The following is a 16234-nucleotide window of genomic DNA, read 5'->3' on the forward strand; positions in this document are numbered from 1 at the left end:
ATTTCACATGTATCTGATTGGAGCTGAAGGAGCTGAAATAGCTCAGTTGGGAGAGCTTTGGTCTGAAGATCTAAAGGTTAATAATTCAATCCTGGGTTTTGGCAACCAAGCTTTGCGTGCACACATGTGTCTTTCAAATTGTATTCTCATTTGGCCAAGTGACCAAAAACCTTTGAAGCTTGAAAAAAAGAAAGGCACTTTGAGTCCAACTTCCAGCCCAACTGTCCTGAGGCCAGGCACATTGAAGTCCATTTTCTGAGAGCCCATGATGTCAGAAAGAGTTTTCTGTTCTTGGTTTTGACCAGTCCATTTCATGGTCCCATGGTCATTGAAGGGCCCCTCGTTTGGACTTTGGGCTTTGCTCGAAGGCAATGTTTCAATCATGGGCATTGTATTGAGTCCAAAGTCTATTGCAATCCTCCCTTGTGAAAGCTTTTTCAACCTCACCAAGCTTGTCCTCTTTCAACTATCACAGTGTGAAAGGAGGCACACATGTCCATGAGGTTTTTCACATGTATCTGATTGGAGCTGAAGGAGCCGAAATAGCTCAGTTGGGAGAGCTTTGGTCTGAAGATCTAAAGGTTACTGGTTCAATCCTGGGTTTCGGCAGCCAAGCATTGCGTGCACACATGTGTCTTTCAAATGGTGTTTTTTTTTTTTTTTTTTTAATTCAATTTATTTCGAACATGAGGTCAAAGTGAAATTTCTGTCAAAGACAGAAACAAATACAAACAAACAGACATTTTCTAATCACATATTCGAAAAGGAGTGGGATGAAGTATAAACTTATTAATTTCCACCCCTTTACCAAACAATTATTTATAAACAGATGCAGATGTTATGCACTCGAACAAAGTCAACTATGTCCACGCACCCTTGTTTAATGCTTGGACATTGCAACAGAAAACTTTTATCCAATTAATTAATTTAATCAAATTAAGTAATTATAATTTCAGACAGATATATATAATTCTCTCATCATCATTATATTTTAATAATAACCATATAATATTTTCAGACTCCTTAATTCTCTTCATTATGGTATCTTGCAAATATCATAATTTTGTACATTTTTTTAAACTTGTTTTTACTCGAACATTTCTTTAATTCCTCACTTAAACTGTTCCATATGCTCACCCCGATAACAGACACACAGAAACTTTTAATGTTTGTGCGTCTACTTATTATTTTAAAGTTGTCTTCACCTCTCAGATTGTAACCTCCTTCACGGTTAAAAAACAGACTCTGAATGTTTTCAGGTAAATGATTGTTTCTTGCCTTGTGCATTATTATTGCTGTCTGGTAAGAAACAATGTCGAGAAGTTTTAGCAATCTTGACTTTAGAAATAGCTGATGAGTATGTTCCCTATAGCCAACCTTATGTATGGTTCTTATTGCTTTCTTCTGCAAAGTGATAAGTGACTGTAATGTAGTTTTGTAGTTGTTTCCCCAAACCTCCGCACAGTACATGAAGTATGGCAGAACTAAAGAACAGTAGAGAGTGTGAAGTGACTTGTAATCCAGGATATGTTTTACCTTGTTCATAACTGCAATGCTTTTTGAAACTTTGGACTGTACATGTTTAATGTGTGATTTCCAGCTAAGCTTGTCATCCATGACCAACCCTAGAAATCTGTTTTCATGCACCCTTTCAATCTCAACCCCATCTATTTCTATCTGGACCTGCATGTTAACTCTGTGATTCCCAAATAACATAAATTTTGTTTTGCTCGTATTTAAAGATAACTTATTATAATCAAACCATGCTTTTAATTTCTTCAGTTCTTTGTTGATTGTCTGCTGCAATTGATTCAAATTATTACTGGAACAAAAAATACTAGTATCATCAGCAAAAATAATGAATTTCATCAGTTCAGACACTTGACAGATTTCATTAATGTAAAGAATAAACAATTTGGGTCCCAATACCGAACCCTGAGGGACGCCACAAGCAATGTCCAAGCAAGATGAGCAATGGTTACCCAGCTTCACAAACTGCTTTCTGCCATTCAAATAGCTTTTGATCCAGTCTAATACAATGCCTCTGATTCCACATCTCTCCAGTTTATCAAACAGTAACTTATGGTTGATTGTATCAAATGCTTTTTTCAAATCAATAAATACTCCAATCACATATTGTTGTTTATCTATTGCATTAGCGATTTCTTCTGTTGATTGTATTATTGCATGTGCGGTTGATCTTTTAGATCTGAACCCATACTGACTCTCTGCAAGCAAGTTGTGTTTTTCTATGAATCCATCAAGTCTTTTATTGAAAAGTTTCTCCAGTATCTTAGAAAATTGAGGGAGGAGTGAGACTGGTCTGTAGTTGGTGAAGCTGTGTTTGCTCCCAGATTTGTACAATGGAATGACTTTAGCAATTTTCATTTGATCAGGAAATGAACCGGTTTGGAAAGATAAGTTACATATATGTGTAAGTGGCTTCGAAATCCCTTCAACAAGCACCTTAAGTAATGACATGTCAATGTCATTAAAGTCGGATGACTTTTTGTTTTTACATTTGTTCAGTATTTCAATAATTTCGGTTTCCTCCACCTTGCTGATGAACATTGAGCACGGGTTATTCCACAGTTTTTTCATTTGCTCATTATCTGGCCTCGTATCAGATATTTCTTTAGCCAGATCAGAACCTACATTAACAAAAAAATGATTAAAGCTGTTTGCCACCTCCTCCAAGTTAAAGTTCTCAGAGTCATTTATCATAAAATATTTAGGCAAATTGTTATGTTTGGCCCCTTCTCTAATGATTTTGTTAAGGGTATTCCAAATCTCTTTAATATTGTTTTTATTTTCATTAAATTTACTCTGGTAATATTGTTTTTTGCACATTCTTATAATAGCAGTTAACTTGTTTTTATATTTTTTATATTTTTTTTCTGCCATTTCAGTTCTCTGTCTTATAAAGTCCTTATACATGGAATTCTTCTTTTTACAGGCATTCTGCAAACCTTTTGTTAACCAAGGACAATTATTGTAAACTTGCCTTTTGTTATATTCCATAATGGGACAATGTTTATTATATAACGACAAAAATAATGAAACAAACGCATTATATGCACTGTTCACATCTGCTGCATTATAAACATTATCCCAGCCATTTGTCATTAATTCCTGTTTTAGAGCAGTGAGTGATTCTTCATTCCTTCTTCTTCTAAACTGTATATGATTATCAACCTTGTTTCTGTAATTCATATCAATTACTGTGAACACTGGCAAGTGATCGCTGATATCACTGATTAATATTCCATTGGTTTTATTGTCAATTACATTGGTGAATATGTTATCAATAATAGTAGCACTATGGGAAGTGACTCTGGTGGGTTTAGTGATTGTAGGCAGGAGGCTCATACTTTGCATTGCGTTAATAAAGTCCTCAGTACTTCTGTGATTGCTGGGATTCAACAGATCAATATTAAAATCCCCACATATAAAAATATTTTTACTAACTATGCTCATAAACATGTTTTCCATCCATTCTCTGAAAACATCAACACTGGAGCCTGGTGTTTTATATATACAACTGACAATAGCATTTTTTCCATTGTCTATGCAGATCTCAACTGTGATGCATTCAAGAACATTTTCAACTACCACAGTCATAGCCTCGACAACTTTAAAGCTGAAGTCTCTATGGACATATATTGCCACCCCGCCTCCACCTTTAGACTGTCTGTTATTATATGAAAGTTCATAGTCATTGAGCTCAAAGTCCACTCCTTTTTCCTCGTTAAGCCAAGTTTCTGAGATAGCAATAATGCTAAATGGATGTGAAAATGAATGAAGATAATCCTTGATATTGCTAAAGTTCGTATAGAGACTTCTGCTATTAAAGTGGATTATTGACAACTTGTCATCTAATTTAATTTAATAGTAGTGTTCATAGTAGGCCAAGTGACCAAAAACCTTTGAAGCTTGAAAAACAGAAAGGCACTGTGAGTCCAACTTCCAGCCCAACTGTCCTGAGGCCAGGCACATGGAAGTCCATTTTCTGAGAGCCCATGATGTCAGAAAGAGTTTTCTGTTCTTGGTTTTGACCAGTACATTTCAGGTTCCCATGGTCATTGAAGGGCCCCTCGTTTGGACTTTGGGCTTTGCTTGAAGGCAATGTTTCCATCATGGGCATTGTATTGAGTCCAAAGTCTATTGCAATCCTCCCTTGTGAAAGCTTTTTCAACCTCACCAAGCTTGTCCTCTTTCAACTATCACAGTGTGAAAGGAGGCACACATGTCCATGAGGTATTTCACATGTATCTGATTGGAGCTGAAGGAGCTGAAATAGCTCAGTTGGGAGAGCTTTGGTCTTAAGATCTAAAGGTTACTGGTTCAATCCTGGGTTTCGGCAACCAAGCTTTGCATGCACACGTGTCTTTCAAATTTAATTCTCATTTGGCCATGTGACCAAAAACCTTTGAAGCTTGAAAAACAGAAAGGCACTTTGAGTCCAACTTCCAGCCAAACTGTCCTGAGGCCAGCCGCATTGAAGTCCATTTTCTGAGAGCCCATGATGTCAGAAAGAGTTTTCTGTTCTTGGTTTTGACCAGTACATTTCAGGTTCCCATGGTCATTGAAGGGCCCCTCGTTTGGACTTTGGGCTTTGCTTGAAGGCAATGTTTCCATCATGGGCATTGTATTGAGTCCAAAGTCTATTGCAATCCTCCCTTGTGAAAGCTTTTTCAACCTCACCAAGCTTGTCCTCTTTCAACTATCACGATGTGAAAGGAGGCACACATGTCCATGAGGTATTTCACATGTATCTGATTGGAGCTGAAGGAGCTGAAATAGCTCAGTTGGGAGAGCTTTGGTCTTAAGATCTAAAGGTTACTGGTTCAATCCTGGGTTTCGGCAGCCAAGCTTTGCATGCACACATGTGTCTTTCAAATTTAATTCTCATTTGGCCATGTGACCAAAAACCTTTGAAGCTTGAAAAACAGAAAGGCACTTTGAGTCCAACTTCCAGCCCAACTGTCCTGAGGCCAGGCACATTGAAGTCCATTTTCTGAGAGCCCATGATGTCAGAAAGAGTTTTCTGTTCTTGGTTTTGACCAGTCCATTTCATGGTCCCATGGTTATCGAAGGGCCCCTCGTTTGGACTTTGGGCTTTGCTCGAAGGCAATGTTTCAATCATGGGCATATTATTGAGTCCAAACTCTATTGCAATCCTCCCTTGTGAAAGCTTTTTCAACCTCACCAAGCTTGTCCTCTTTCAACTATCACAGTGTGAAAGGAGGCACACATGTCCATGAGGTTTTTCACATGTATCTGATTGGAGCTGAAGGAGCCGAAATAGCTCAGTTGGGAGAGCTTTAGTCTGGAGATCTAAAGGTTACTGGTTCAAACCTGGGTTTCGGCAGCCAAGCATTGCGTGCACACATGTGTCTTTCAAATGGTATTCATAGTAGGCCAAGTGACCAAAAACCTTTGAAGCTTGAAAAACAGAAAGGCACTTTGTGTCCCTTTTTTCAGCCAAACTGTCCTGAGGCCAGGCACATGGAAGTCCATTTTCTGAGAGCCCATGATGTCAGAAAGAGTTTTCTGTTCTTGGTTTTGACCAGTACATTTCAGGTTCCCATGGTTATCGAAGGGCCCATAGTTTGGACTTTGGGCTTTGCTTGAAGGCAATGTTTCTATCATGGGAACTGTATTGAGTCCAAACTCTATTGCAATCCTCCCTTGTGAAAGCTTTTTCAACCTCACCAAGCTTGTCCTCTTTCAACTATCACGATGTGAAAGGAGGCACACATGTCCATGAGGTTTTTCACATGTATCTGATTGGAGCTGAAGGAGCCGAAATAGCTCAGTTGGGAGAGCTTAAGTCTGAAGATCTAAAGGTTACTGGTTCAATCCTGGGTTTCGGCAACCAAGCATTTCGTGCACGCATGTGTCTTTCAAATTGTATTCTCAGTTGGCCAAGTGACCAAAAACCTTTGAAGCTGGAAAAACAGAAAGGCACTGTGAGTCCAACTTCCAGCCAAACTGTCCTGAGGCCAGACACATTGAAGACCATTTTCTGAGAGCCCATGATGTCAGAAAGAGTTTTCTGTTCTTGGTTTTGACCAGTCCATTTCATGGTCCCATGGTCATTGAAGGGCCCCTCGTTTGGACTTTGAGCTTTGCTTGAAGGCAATGTTTCCATCATGGGCATTGTATTGAGTCCAAAGTCTATTGCAATCCTCCCTTGTGAAAGCTTTTTCAACCTCACCAAGCTTGTCCTCTTTCAACTATCACAGTGTGAAAGGAGGCACACATGTCCATGAGGTATTTCACATGTATCTGATTGGAGCTGAAGGAGCCGAAATAGCTCAGTTGGGAGAGCTTTGGTCTGAAGATCTAAAGGTTACTGGTTCAATCCTGGGATTTGGCAGCCAAGCTTTGCGTGCACACATGTGTCTTTCACTGAGTAATCTAAGTTTGCCAAGTGACCAAAAACCTCTGAAGCTTGATAAACAGAAAGACACTTAGTGTCCTATTTTCAGCCAGACTGTCCTGACGCCAGGCACATTGAAGTCCATTTTCTGAGAGCCCATGATGTCAGAAAGAGTTTCCTGTTCTTGGTTTTGACCAGTCCATTTCAGGTTCCCATGGTCATTGAAGGGCCCCTAGTTTTAAATTTGGGCTTTGCTTGGAGGCAATGTTTCCATCATTGGCCTTGCATTGAGTCCAAACTCTATTGCAATCCTCCCTTGTGAAAGCTTTATCAACCAAACCAAGCTTGTCCTCTTTCAACTATCAGTGTGAAAGGAGGCACACATGTCCATGAGGTTTTTCACATGTATCTGATTGGAGCTGAAGGAGCCGAAATAGATCAGTTGGGAGAGCTTTGGTCTGAAGATCTAAAGGTTACTGGTTCAATCCTGGGTTTCGGCAGCCAAGCATTGCGTGCACACATGTGTCTCTCACTGGGTAATCTCAGTTTGTCAAGTGACCAAAAACATTTGAAGCTTGAAAAACAGAAAGGCACTTTGTATCCTATTTTCAACCAGGCACATGGAAGTCCATTTTCTGAGAGCCCATGATGTCAGAAAGAGTTTTCTGTTCTTGGTTTTGACCAGTCCATTTCATGGTCCCATGGTCATTGAAGGGCCCCTAGTTTGGACTTTGGGCTTTGCTTGAAGGCAATGTTTCCATCATGGGCATTGTATTGAGTCCAAAGTCTATTGCAATCCTCCCTTGTGAAAGCTTTTTCAACCTCACCAAGCTTGTCTTCTTTCAACTATCACAGTGTGAAAGGAGGCACACATGTTCATGAGGTTTTTCACATGTATCTGATTGGAGCTGAAGGAGCCGAAATAGCACAGTTGGGAGAGCTTTGGTCTGAAGATCTAAAGGTTACTGGTTCAATCCTGGGTTTCAGCAGCCAAGCTTTGCGTGCACACATGTGTCTTTCAAATTGTATTCTCAGTTGGCCAAGTGACAAAAAACCTTTGAAGCTTGAAAAACAGAAAGGCACTTTGTGTCCTATTTTCAGCCAGACTGTCCTGAGGCCAGGCACATGGAAGTCCATTTTCTGAGAGCCCATGATGTCAGAAAGAGTTTTCTGTTCTTGGTTTTGACCAGTCAATTTCAGGTTCCCATGGTCATTGAAGGGCCCCTAGTTTGGACTTTGGGCTTTGCTTGAAGGCAATGTTTCTATCATGGGCACTGTATTGAGTCCAAACTCTATTGCAATCCTCCCTTGTGAAAGCTTTTTCAACCTCACCAAGCTTGTTTTCTTTCAACTATCACAGTGTGAAAGGAGGCACACATGTCCATGAGGTATTTCACATGTATCTGATTGGAGCTGAAGGAGCCGAAATAGCTCAGTTGGGAGAGCTTTGGTCTGAAGATCTAAAGGTTACTGGTTCAATCCTGGGATTCGGCAGCCAAGCTTTGCGTGCACACATGTGTCTTTCAAATTTAATTCTCATTTGGCCAAGTGACGAAAAACCTTTGAAGCTTGAAAAACAGAAAGGCACTTTGTGTCCCTTTTTTCAGCCAGACTGTCCTGAGGCCAGGCACATGGAAGTCCATTTTCTGAGAGCCCATGATGTCAGAAAGAGTTTTCTGTTCTTGGTTTTGACCAGTACATTTCAGGTTCCCATGGATATCGAAGGGCCCATAGTTTGGACTTTGGGCTTTGCTTGAAGGCAATGTTTCTATCATGGGCACTGTATTGAGTCCAAACTCTATTGCAATCCTCCCTTGTGAAAGCTTTTTCAATCTCACCAAGCTTGTCCTCTTTCAACTATCACAGTGTGAAAGGAGGCACACATGTCCATGAGGTATTTCACATGTATCTGATTGGAGCTGAAGGAGCCGAAATAGCTCAGTTGGGAGAGCTTAAGTCTGAAGATCTAAAGGTTACTGGTTCAATCCCGGGTCTCGGCAACCAAGCTTTGCGTGCACACATGTGTCTTTCACTGGGTAATCTCAGTTGGCCAAGTGACCAAAAACCTTTGAAGCTTGAAAAACAGAAAGGAACTTTGTATCCTGTTTTCAGCCAGACTGTCCTGAGGACAGGCACATTGATGTCCATTTTCTGAGAGCCCATTATGTCAGAAAGAGTTTTCTGTTCTTGTTTTTGACCAGTACATTTCAGGTTCCCATGGTAATCGAAGGGCCCCTAGTTTGGACTTTGGGCTTTGCTTGAAGGCAATGTTTCCATCATGGGCATTGTATTGAGTCCAAAGTCTATTGCAATCCTCCCTTGTGAAAGCTTTTTGGACCTCACCAAGCTTGTCCTCTTTCAACTATCACAGTGTGAAAGGAGGCACACATGTCCATGAGGTATTTCACATGTATCTGACTGGAGCTGAAGGAGCTGAAATAGCTCAGTTGGGAGAGCTTAAGTCTGAAGATCTAAAGGTTACTGGTTCAATCCTGGGTTTCGGCAGCCAAGCAATGCGTGCACACATGTGTCTTTCACTGAGTAATCTAAGTTTGCCAAGTGACCAAAAACCTCTGAAGCTTGATAAACAGAAAGACACTTAGTGTCCTATTTTCAGCCAGACTGTCCTGACGCCAGGCACATTGAAGTCCATTTTCTGAGAGCCCATGATGTCAGAAAGAGTTTCCTGTTCTTGGTTTTGACCAGTCCATTTCAGGTTCCCATGGTCATTGAAGGGCCCCTAGTTTGGACTTTGGGCTTTGCTTGGAGGCAATGTTTCCATCATTGGCCTTGCATTGAGTCCAAACTCTATTGCAATCCTCCCTTGTGAAAGCTTTATCAACCAAACCAAGCTTGTCCTCTTTCAACTATCAGTGTGAAAGGAGGCACACATGTCCATGAGGTTTTTCACATGTATCTGATTGGAGCTGAAGGAGCCGAAATAGATCAGTTGGGAGAGCTTTGGTCTGAAGATCTAAAGGTTACTGGTTCAATCCTGGGTTTCGGCAACCAAGCTTTGCGTGGACCCATGTGTCTTTCAAATTGTATTCTCAGTTGGCCAAGTGACCAAAAACTTTTGAAGCTTGAAAAACAGAAAGGCACTTTGAGTCCAACTTCCAGCCAAACTTTCCTGAGGCCAGGCACATGGAAGTCCATTTTCTGAGAGCCCATGAATTCAGAAAGAGTTTTCTGTTCTTGGTTTTGACCAGTCCATTTCATGGTCCCATGGTCATCGAAGGGCCCCTAGTTTGGACTTTGGGCTTTGCTTGAAGGCAGTGTTTCCATCATGGGCATTGTATTGTGTCCAAACTCTATTGCAATCCTCCCTTGGGAAAGCTTTTTCAACCTCACCAAACTTGTCCTCTTTCAACTAACACAGTGTGAAAGAAGGCACACATGTCCATGAGGTTTTTCACATGTATCTGATTGGAGCTGAAGGAGCCGAAATAGCTCGGTTGGGAGAGCTTTAGTCTGAAGATCTAAAGGTTACTGGTTCAATCCTGGGTTTCGGCAGCCAAGCATTGCGTGCACACATGTGTCTTTCACTGGGTAATCTCAGTTTGCCAAGTGACCAAAAACATTTGAAGCTTGAAAAACAGAAAGGAACTTTGTATCCTATTTTCAACCAGGCACATGGAAGTCCATTTTCTGAGAGCCCATGATGTCAGAAAGAGTTTTCTGTTCTTGGTTTTGACCAGTCCATTTCATGGTCCCATGGTCATTGAAGGGCCCCTAGTTTGGACTTTGGGCTTTGCTTGAAGGCAATGTTTCCATCATGGGCATTGTATTGAGTCCAAAGTCTATTGCAATCCTCCCTTGTGAAAGCTTTTTCAACCTCACCAAGCTTGTCCTCTTTCAACTATCACAGTGTGAAAGGAGGCACACATGTTCATGAGGTTTTTCACATGTATCTGATTGGAGCTGAAGGAGCCGAAATAGCTCAGTTGGGAGAGCTTTAGTCTGAAGATCTAAAGGTTACTAGTTCAATCCTGGGTTTCGGCAGCCAAGCAATGCCTGTACACATGTGTCTTTCAAATTGTATTCTCAGTTGGCCAAGTGACCAAAAACCTTTGAAGCTTGATAAACAGAAAGGCACTTTGAGTCCAACTTCCAGCTAAGCTGTCCTAAAGCTAGGCGCATTGATGTCCATTTTCTGAGAGCCCATGATGTCAGAAAGAGTTTTCTGTTCTTGGTTTTGACCAGTACATTTCAGGTTCCCATGGTCATTGAAGGGTCCCTAGTTTGGACTTTGGCCTTTGCTTGAAGGCAATGTTTCCATCATGGGCATTGTATTGAGTCCAAAGTCTATTGCAATCCCCCCCTTGGGAAAGCCTTTTCATCCTCACCAAGCTTGTCCTCTTTCAACTATCACAGTGTGAAAGGTGGCACACATGTCCATGAGGTTTTTCACTTGTATCTGATTGGAGCTGAAGGAGCCGAAATAGCTCAGTTGGGAGAGCTTTAGTGTGAATATCTAAAGGTTACTGGTTCAATCCTGGGTTTCGGCAGCCAAGCAATGCCTGTACACATGTGTCTTTCAAATTGTATTCTCAGTTGGCCAAGTGACCAAAAATCTTTGAAGCTTGAAAAACAGAAAGGCACTTTGAGTCCAACTTCCAGCCAAACTGTCCTTAGGCCAGGCACATTGAAGTCCATTTTCTGAGAGCCCATGATGTCAGAAAGAGTTTTCTGTTCTTGGTTTTGACCAGTCCATTTCAGGTTCCCATGGTCATCTAAGGGCCCCTAGTTTGGACTTTGGGCTTTGCTTGAAGGCAATGTTTCCATCATGGGCATTGTATTGAGACCAAACTCTATTGCAATCCTCCCTTGTGAAAGCTTTTTCAACCTCACCAAGCTTGTCCTCTTTCAACTATCACAGTGTGAATCAAGGAGCTGTGTGCTGTTCTTCTCAGTCTTGAAACTTCACCTTCCAAATTAGTTTGAATACTGGAAACAATAAAGCTCAGACAATCTCCCAGAAAGTCAATGAGTGGTTAACTTCCCCTGTAATAATTTACATTTTCTAATTAATATTGATAAAATTGTATCAGAGCTTGCTTCATTTCATATTTTGACTTTGATAACATCTTTCAGGGTTTTAAAATCCTTTGAATTTGTCACTGCTTAGCTTCAGTAGGGTCTTGCCTTGGTATTTACAGCCGATATTAAAGCAAAACATCCAGCTGTGCCTGCCCTGATCTTCATAAATCTCCCAACAAAGACTGGCCTTTGTCTAAAAGCCAAAAGCTTCCAGACACCCATACTGATGAGCTCATGGAAACACAACCTTTCATCCATGTATTTTTGCCAACACATAAACATATGGAGATTATTTTTGTTCGTTGTGGAGGTTGCTTTTTGTACTGCATTCTTCTTTCACACTCTTGTTTTTATAACTTTCCTAGCCCTTTGATGTAATGTTTATTTTAAAAGCATTCATTGTGCTGCCTACAAAGGAGGCATGTGAAATATTAAGGTGTAGGTATGGCTTTTGTTTCCCATCCCTAACTGAAATTGACAAGGATTGTTTGGATGGAGGCTCGGTGTGTGAAAGCATGAAAAAAGATTTAGTTAAAGAGGCTGTGAGGAGTTTGAAAGTGATCTTGAAAAAGTCTCCTATGTAGATATATGCTTGACTGTAATCCACACTTAAAAATGAGATTATCAGTGCCAATATTAATTACAGATTATTTTAAATATCTACTTCTTAGCTTTCAGGTTGGGTCAAATAGGACCCAATTGATTTAGGTCTAGGTCTCTGACAGCACCATGCCAGCTGATGAAGATTAGTAGTGAAAAGAGATAAAAACACAGATATCTGTGTTTGTGTGCATTATTTATTAATTTATTTAAGTCAGAAACTCTCTTATCATACATTTGAACCATTTATTGCCAAATGGAAATAAAGTTATTGTTGGCATTAAAGCTCTGCTTGTCAGACTACTCCCTGGGTTAGCCACATAGCTTAAGATAAATCCCCTATGGGTTAATACATTCATACATACTACAGGATGCAAACATGGAGACTTAGTAGGAGGAGGCTTGGGTGGAGGCGGTAATACTTCAAGACAGCAGCATAGTGTGGTTAGCATAAGTGTAGCAGGGATAGGTGAGAGTCGAGATGTATTTAAATGCACTGCCTTATTGCTACACACCAGCTGTGATTGGCTGAGTGGGGTAGGGAATAGTGTTTCGGTCATCAGCCTGTCAGCTGATAGCAGCTGGACGGATGACTTCTGTGTCCTGCATGAACTTATGAAAACTTCATTTATATCAGACATTTTGAAGTATTGACTCAATTACATTGCCTTACTCACAACTTTTGCTCCAAAGAAAGCAAGAAAAAAAATTCTTTACAAAATCTGAGGAAACAGAGAGATTATATGCACTCAGGGTAACCAGTAACAGGTGTGGCAGAGAGACACAGGTGGAACTAATGAGGTGCAATCAAAAAAGGAGGGAAACAGGCAAGGACAGGAGGTAAAACTAAACAGACACAGAGGAAGCAGGAACTACAAAACCGAACAGTAAGTGCTAAACACGCATACTTAACAAAAAACACACACTCAAGGAGTACTGGAACACAGGATATCCATGACCAATAGACACTAAGGAAGATTAAGATAAACAAAAAGTACAGAAGACAAAGGGCTAAAACATCAAACACCCACACATGCATGCATGCTCACCTTCCATGCCTAAGTTAGAAAAAAACAACAACCAGCATTGAAGTTTATTTTTGCTTGCTTCTTTTTTAAACCTGTGCTCCTGCTGTAAGGAAAGCTTAGGTAGCATGAGCTGGGGTTCTGAGTACTGTATGTGTTCATGTAAATTTGAAATAAGTGATGAAAAAATATTGAAATATAGAGTTTCTCTCCTTTTTTAAAAACACAAAACTCACTTCTCTGTAATGTGTGTATTATTGAATTTGGTTTGTTCGCACTTCAATATTAACAAATGTCATTGAAGCTTTATGAACTTTAGATTTTCTGTTCTTTTTTTTTTTCCTTAAATTGCATGAATAATTGAACTTGTGAAGTGCGTGTGAGTGCAGCTGTCTTTTCTCTTGCTCCTGATCAATGGCCCCTTCCTGTGCTTGTAATTACACCACCGTCTGCAGCATCGTAGTGTTTAAAAGATCAAACGCTGTCTCAATCCCCGCTCAGGGCATGGATCTAAGGAGAAGAGTCAGTCGCTATAAAAGGTCACTTGCTGTGATTGGTGATTGGAAGCCATACAATATGTTTTTTGTTTTTTTTCCCTGATTGGTCCCTCTGTGTTTCTACATTCTGATCTATGTCTTACTTTCATGTGTGGGAAATGAGCCAGTAAAATGTCACTGGCACTTAGATATGATTATTGAGTAGAAGACAGCAGGTGGGAAAAGTTGAAGGCATGAAATGAGTATGTGAGCACGCACAAGCAACAAAAGAAAGGTTAGAATGAGAGGATGACACTAAGAAAAGAAGAGCAGTCTAAAATACACAGAGTAACTAAAGATGACTGAAACAAATGATCTGGTTGTAAAGAAGATTGATTTATGTTTGTTTCTGTTGCTCATTGGCCATCGCTGTATTTGCCTCTTTCATTTAGCTGATTCACCCTTTAACATCTGACTCAAAATACTGCCTGGACCTTATGGAATACTTGGAACTTTCACTATTTGGGAGTTATTTTATGGCCATGTCCACACGTAGCCGGGTATTTATGAAAACGCATTTATTTGTATGCGTTTACGCCTGTCGTCCACACAAAACAGATTTACGTCACCGAAGACAATGTTTTCTAAAAACTCCAGGATTTTGGAAAACTCCAGTTTCATGGTTTCGTGTAGACGCTGGTAAACGGAGTTTCCGGTTCTTAAATGTCACAGCAGAATGACGGGGGCTCATTCTGGTTGGCTGACACGGGTTTTACATCTGGAAAATACTGCCCATTATGGGTTTGGCATGGGTTTGGGGGGATTCGTTTTTGAAAATACCCAGTTACGTGTGGACATGGCCTATATTTAGTGCATGTTATATGAAAAGAAAGGAGTTTAAAATGAAATTGGATTTCAGAGGTTCAGTGAAGGGAAATCACTTCTGTTAAATTTAAATCAAGTTTACAGGATACACGTAAAATTAAAACCATATTAAAATATGGACAAAAACATTTATGTATCTTTGTCTCTTATTTTGTAAAAAAAAAAAAAAAAAAAAGAAAAAAAAAGAAGAAAAAAGAAAGGTCTCTGACAGTATCACCAGAACCTCCAGCATCCCCATGGCCTCTCCCCTTCCCAGCTCAAAAGGCACTTGAGGATGTCTGCTCCTCATCATCAAGATAAAAAGTGACCTGGGAAGATTCTCTTTCTGGTACAAACTCAGCTCTGTTTTACTGTGCTTTCCTTTTAGGCACCTGCTTCCTTAAATGCCCAAGGGAAATTACCAAAATAAGCATATATGGGCTGAAAAAGCAACATCAAAGCTGTCACATTACATTGTATATTTTTCAGTTGTGCAAATGTGTCAACACCGACACATCTGTAGCTAAAGGGTCAATATGCTTTTGTGTGTTTTTAAGGAAGAGTCTCTTACTATTTGCAGAAATACTGCACAGCGGAAACAATCTGAGCTGCAAATCAATAAAAGCACTGTACATTTTACTGCCAAACTTTACTCATTTTATTTGTACATGGCATGTGTCCTTATTTCATATTTAATATCATTACTTATTGATTGATTATAAGCAGTATTTATGAAAGTTAACCCATGATTGATGTGTGGTTGTCTGGCAAGTGCTGGCTCAGGAGCTGCTCTGCCTGAAAAAAAAAAAAAAAAAAAAAAAAAAAAACGGAGTGGGAGAACTTAACAATAATGACTAGTGGCAAAAAAATTTTGATGAAACAATAATGTGCTGTGTTTGAGGCAAAGTTGTGTAGTTAGTGTGTTTTTAACTTTAACCTTAACTATAGGGAAGAGCGTGCAAGTTTGGGAGAGCGATTTAAAGATTAATTTGGTCATCACTCAGCTGGCTAGTGTCGTATCCTTGCAGGGTGTTCCAGGCAAAAGATTCTGAGGGGGGAAACAGACATATCAATGTTGCTTCAATGTTGCTGGGGGGAACCAGCTCATAAATGATTAAAAGAAAGTTTAGATTTGGGTTTAATTTGTACTTATTGTAAATAATGCTTGAGGTTAATTATGCAGTAAACCTAAAATTGCATTGGATTTATTATTTATCATAATAATGAAATGAACGTATAAATGGTATTAAGTATAAAATATAAATTTAGTTTTTTAAATAAGAACACAAGAACATTGCCTAATTGATCAATCTGAAGAAGTTAATCAGCCTTGCTGTATATATGACGTCAATGAACATCTGTCTGTCAGCACATTTACATGCAGCTTCAGAAACCGGACTATGAGCTTTGTCAATGTGAGATTAGACTATTAATACACATCTAAACAGCTAAGTCGAACCTAGAGTATGCAATTCCTAACCGACAATGGTCTCAGTATGCCTCAGCGTTCAGCCGGAAGAGGTGGTAGATATCCTATCCTTTGACTCAACATCACTCGGTGAGCATACTTCCACCTACGCAACATTAACTATCTCCGCCTGTTTCTCACACCCACTAGCACCGTCATTCTCGTCAGTTCCCTCTTCAGCAAATCACATCACTCCTGTTCTTCACCAACTGCACTGGCTGCCTATCATATGCCGCATTCATTACAAGATTCTCCTCCTCATCTTCAGGGCTCTTAGTAACCTTGCACCTCCTTACCCTCCTTATATTCCTCACACCTGTACACCCTCCCCTCTCCGTTCTTCTTCCTCCATTGGTTTTTGGTACACACCAGTAAC

General features: G+C 40.1%; 1 non-coding gene across 1 annotated transcript; it reads left to right on the top strand.

Moving 5' to 3' along the window:
* The first annotated feature begins 5298 nt into the window (after nt 1-5298).
* trnas-gga (transfer RNA serine (anticodon GGA)) lies at nt 5299-5371 on the top strand. Its single transcript has one exon. It is a non-coding gene; the product is annotated as a tRNA-Ser (tRNA).
* The last annotated feature ends 10863 nt before the right edge of the window (nt 5372-16234 follow it).

Source organism: Halichoeres trimaculatus, unplaced genomic scaffold, assembly GCF_033239565.1.
Source record: "Halichoeres trimaculatus isolate MK-OKI-2021-1 unplaced genomic scaffold, fHalTri1.1 fHalTri1_scaffold_16, whole genome shotgun sequence".
In the NCBI taxonomy this organism is placed as follows: domain Eukaryota; kingdom Metazoa; phylum Chordata; class Actinopteri; order Labriformes; family Labridae; genus Halichoeres; species Halichoeres trimaculatus.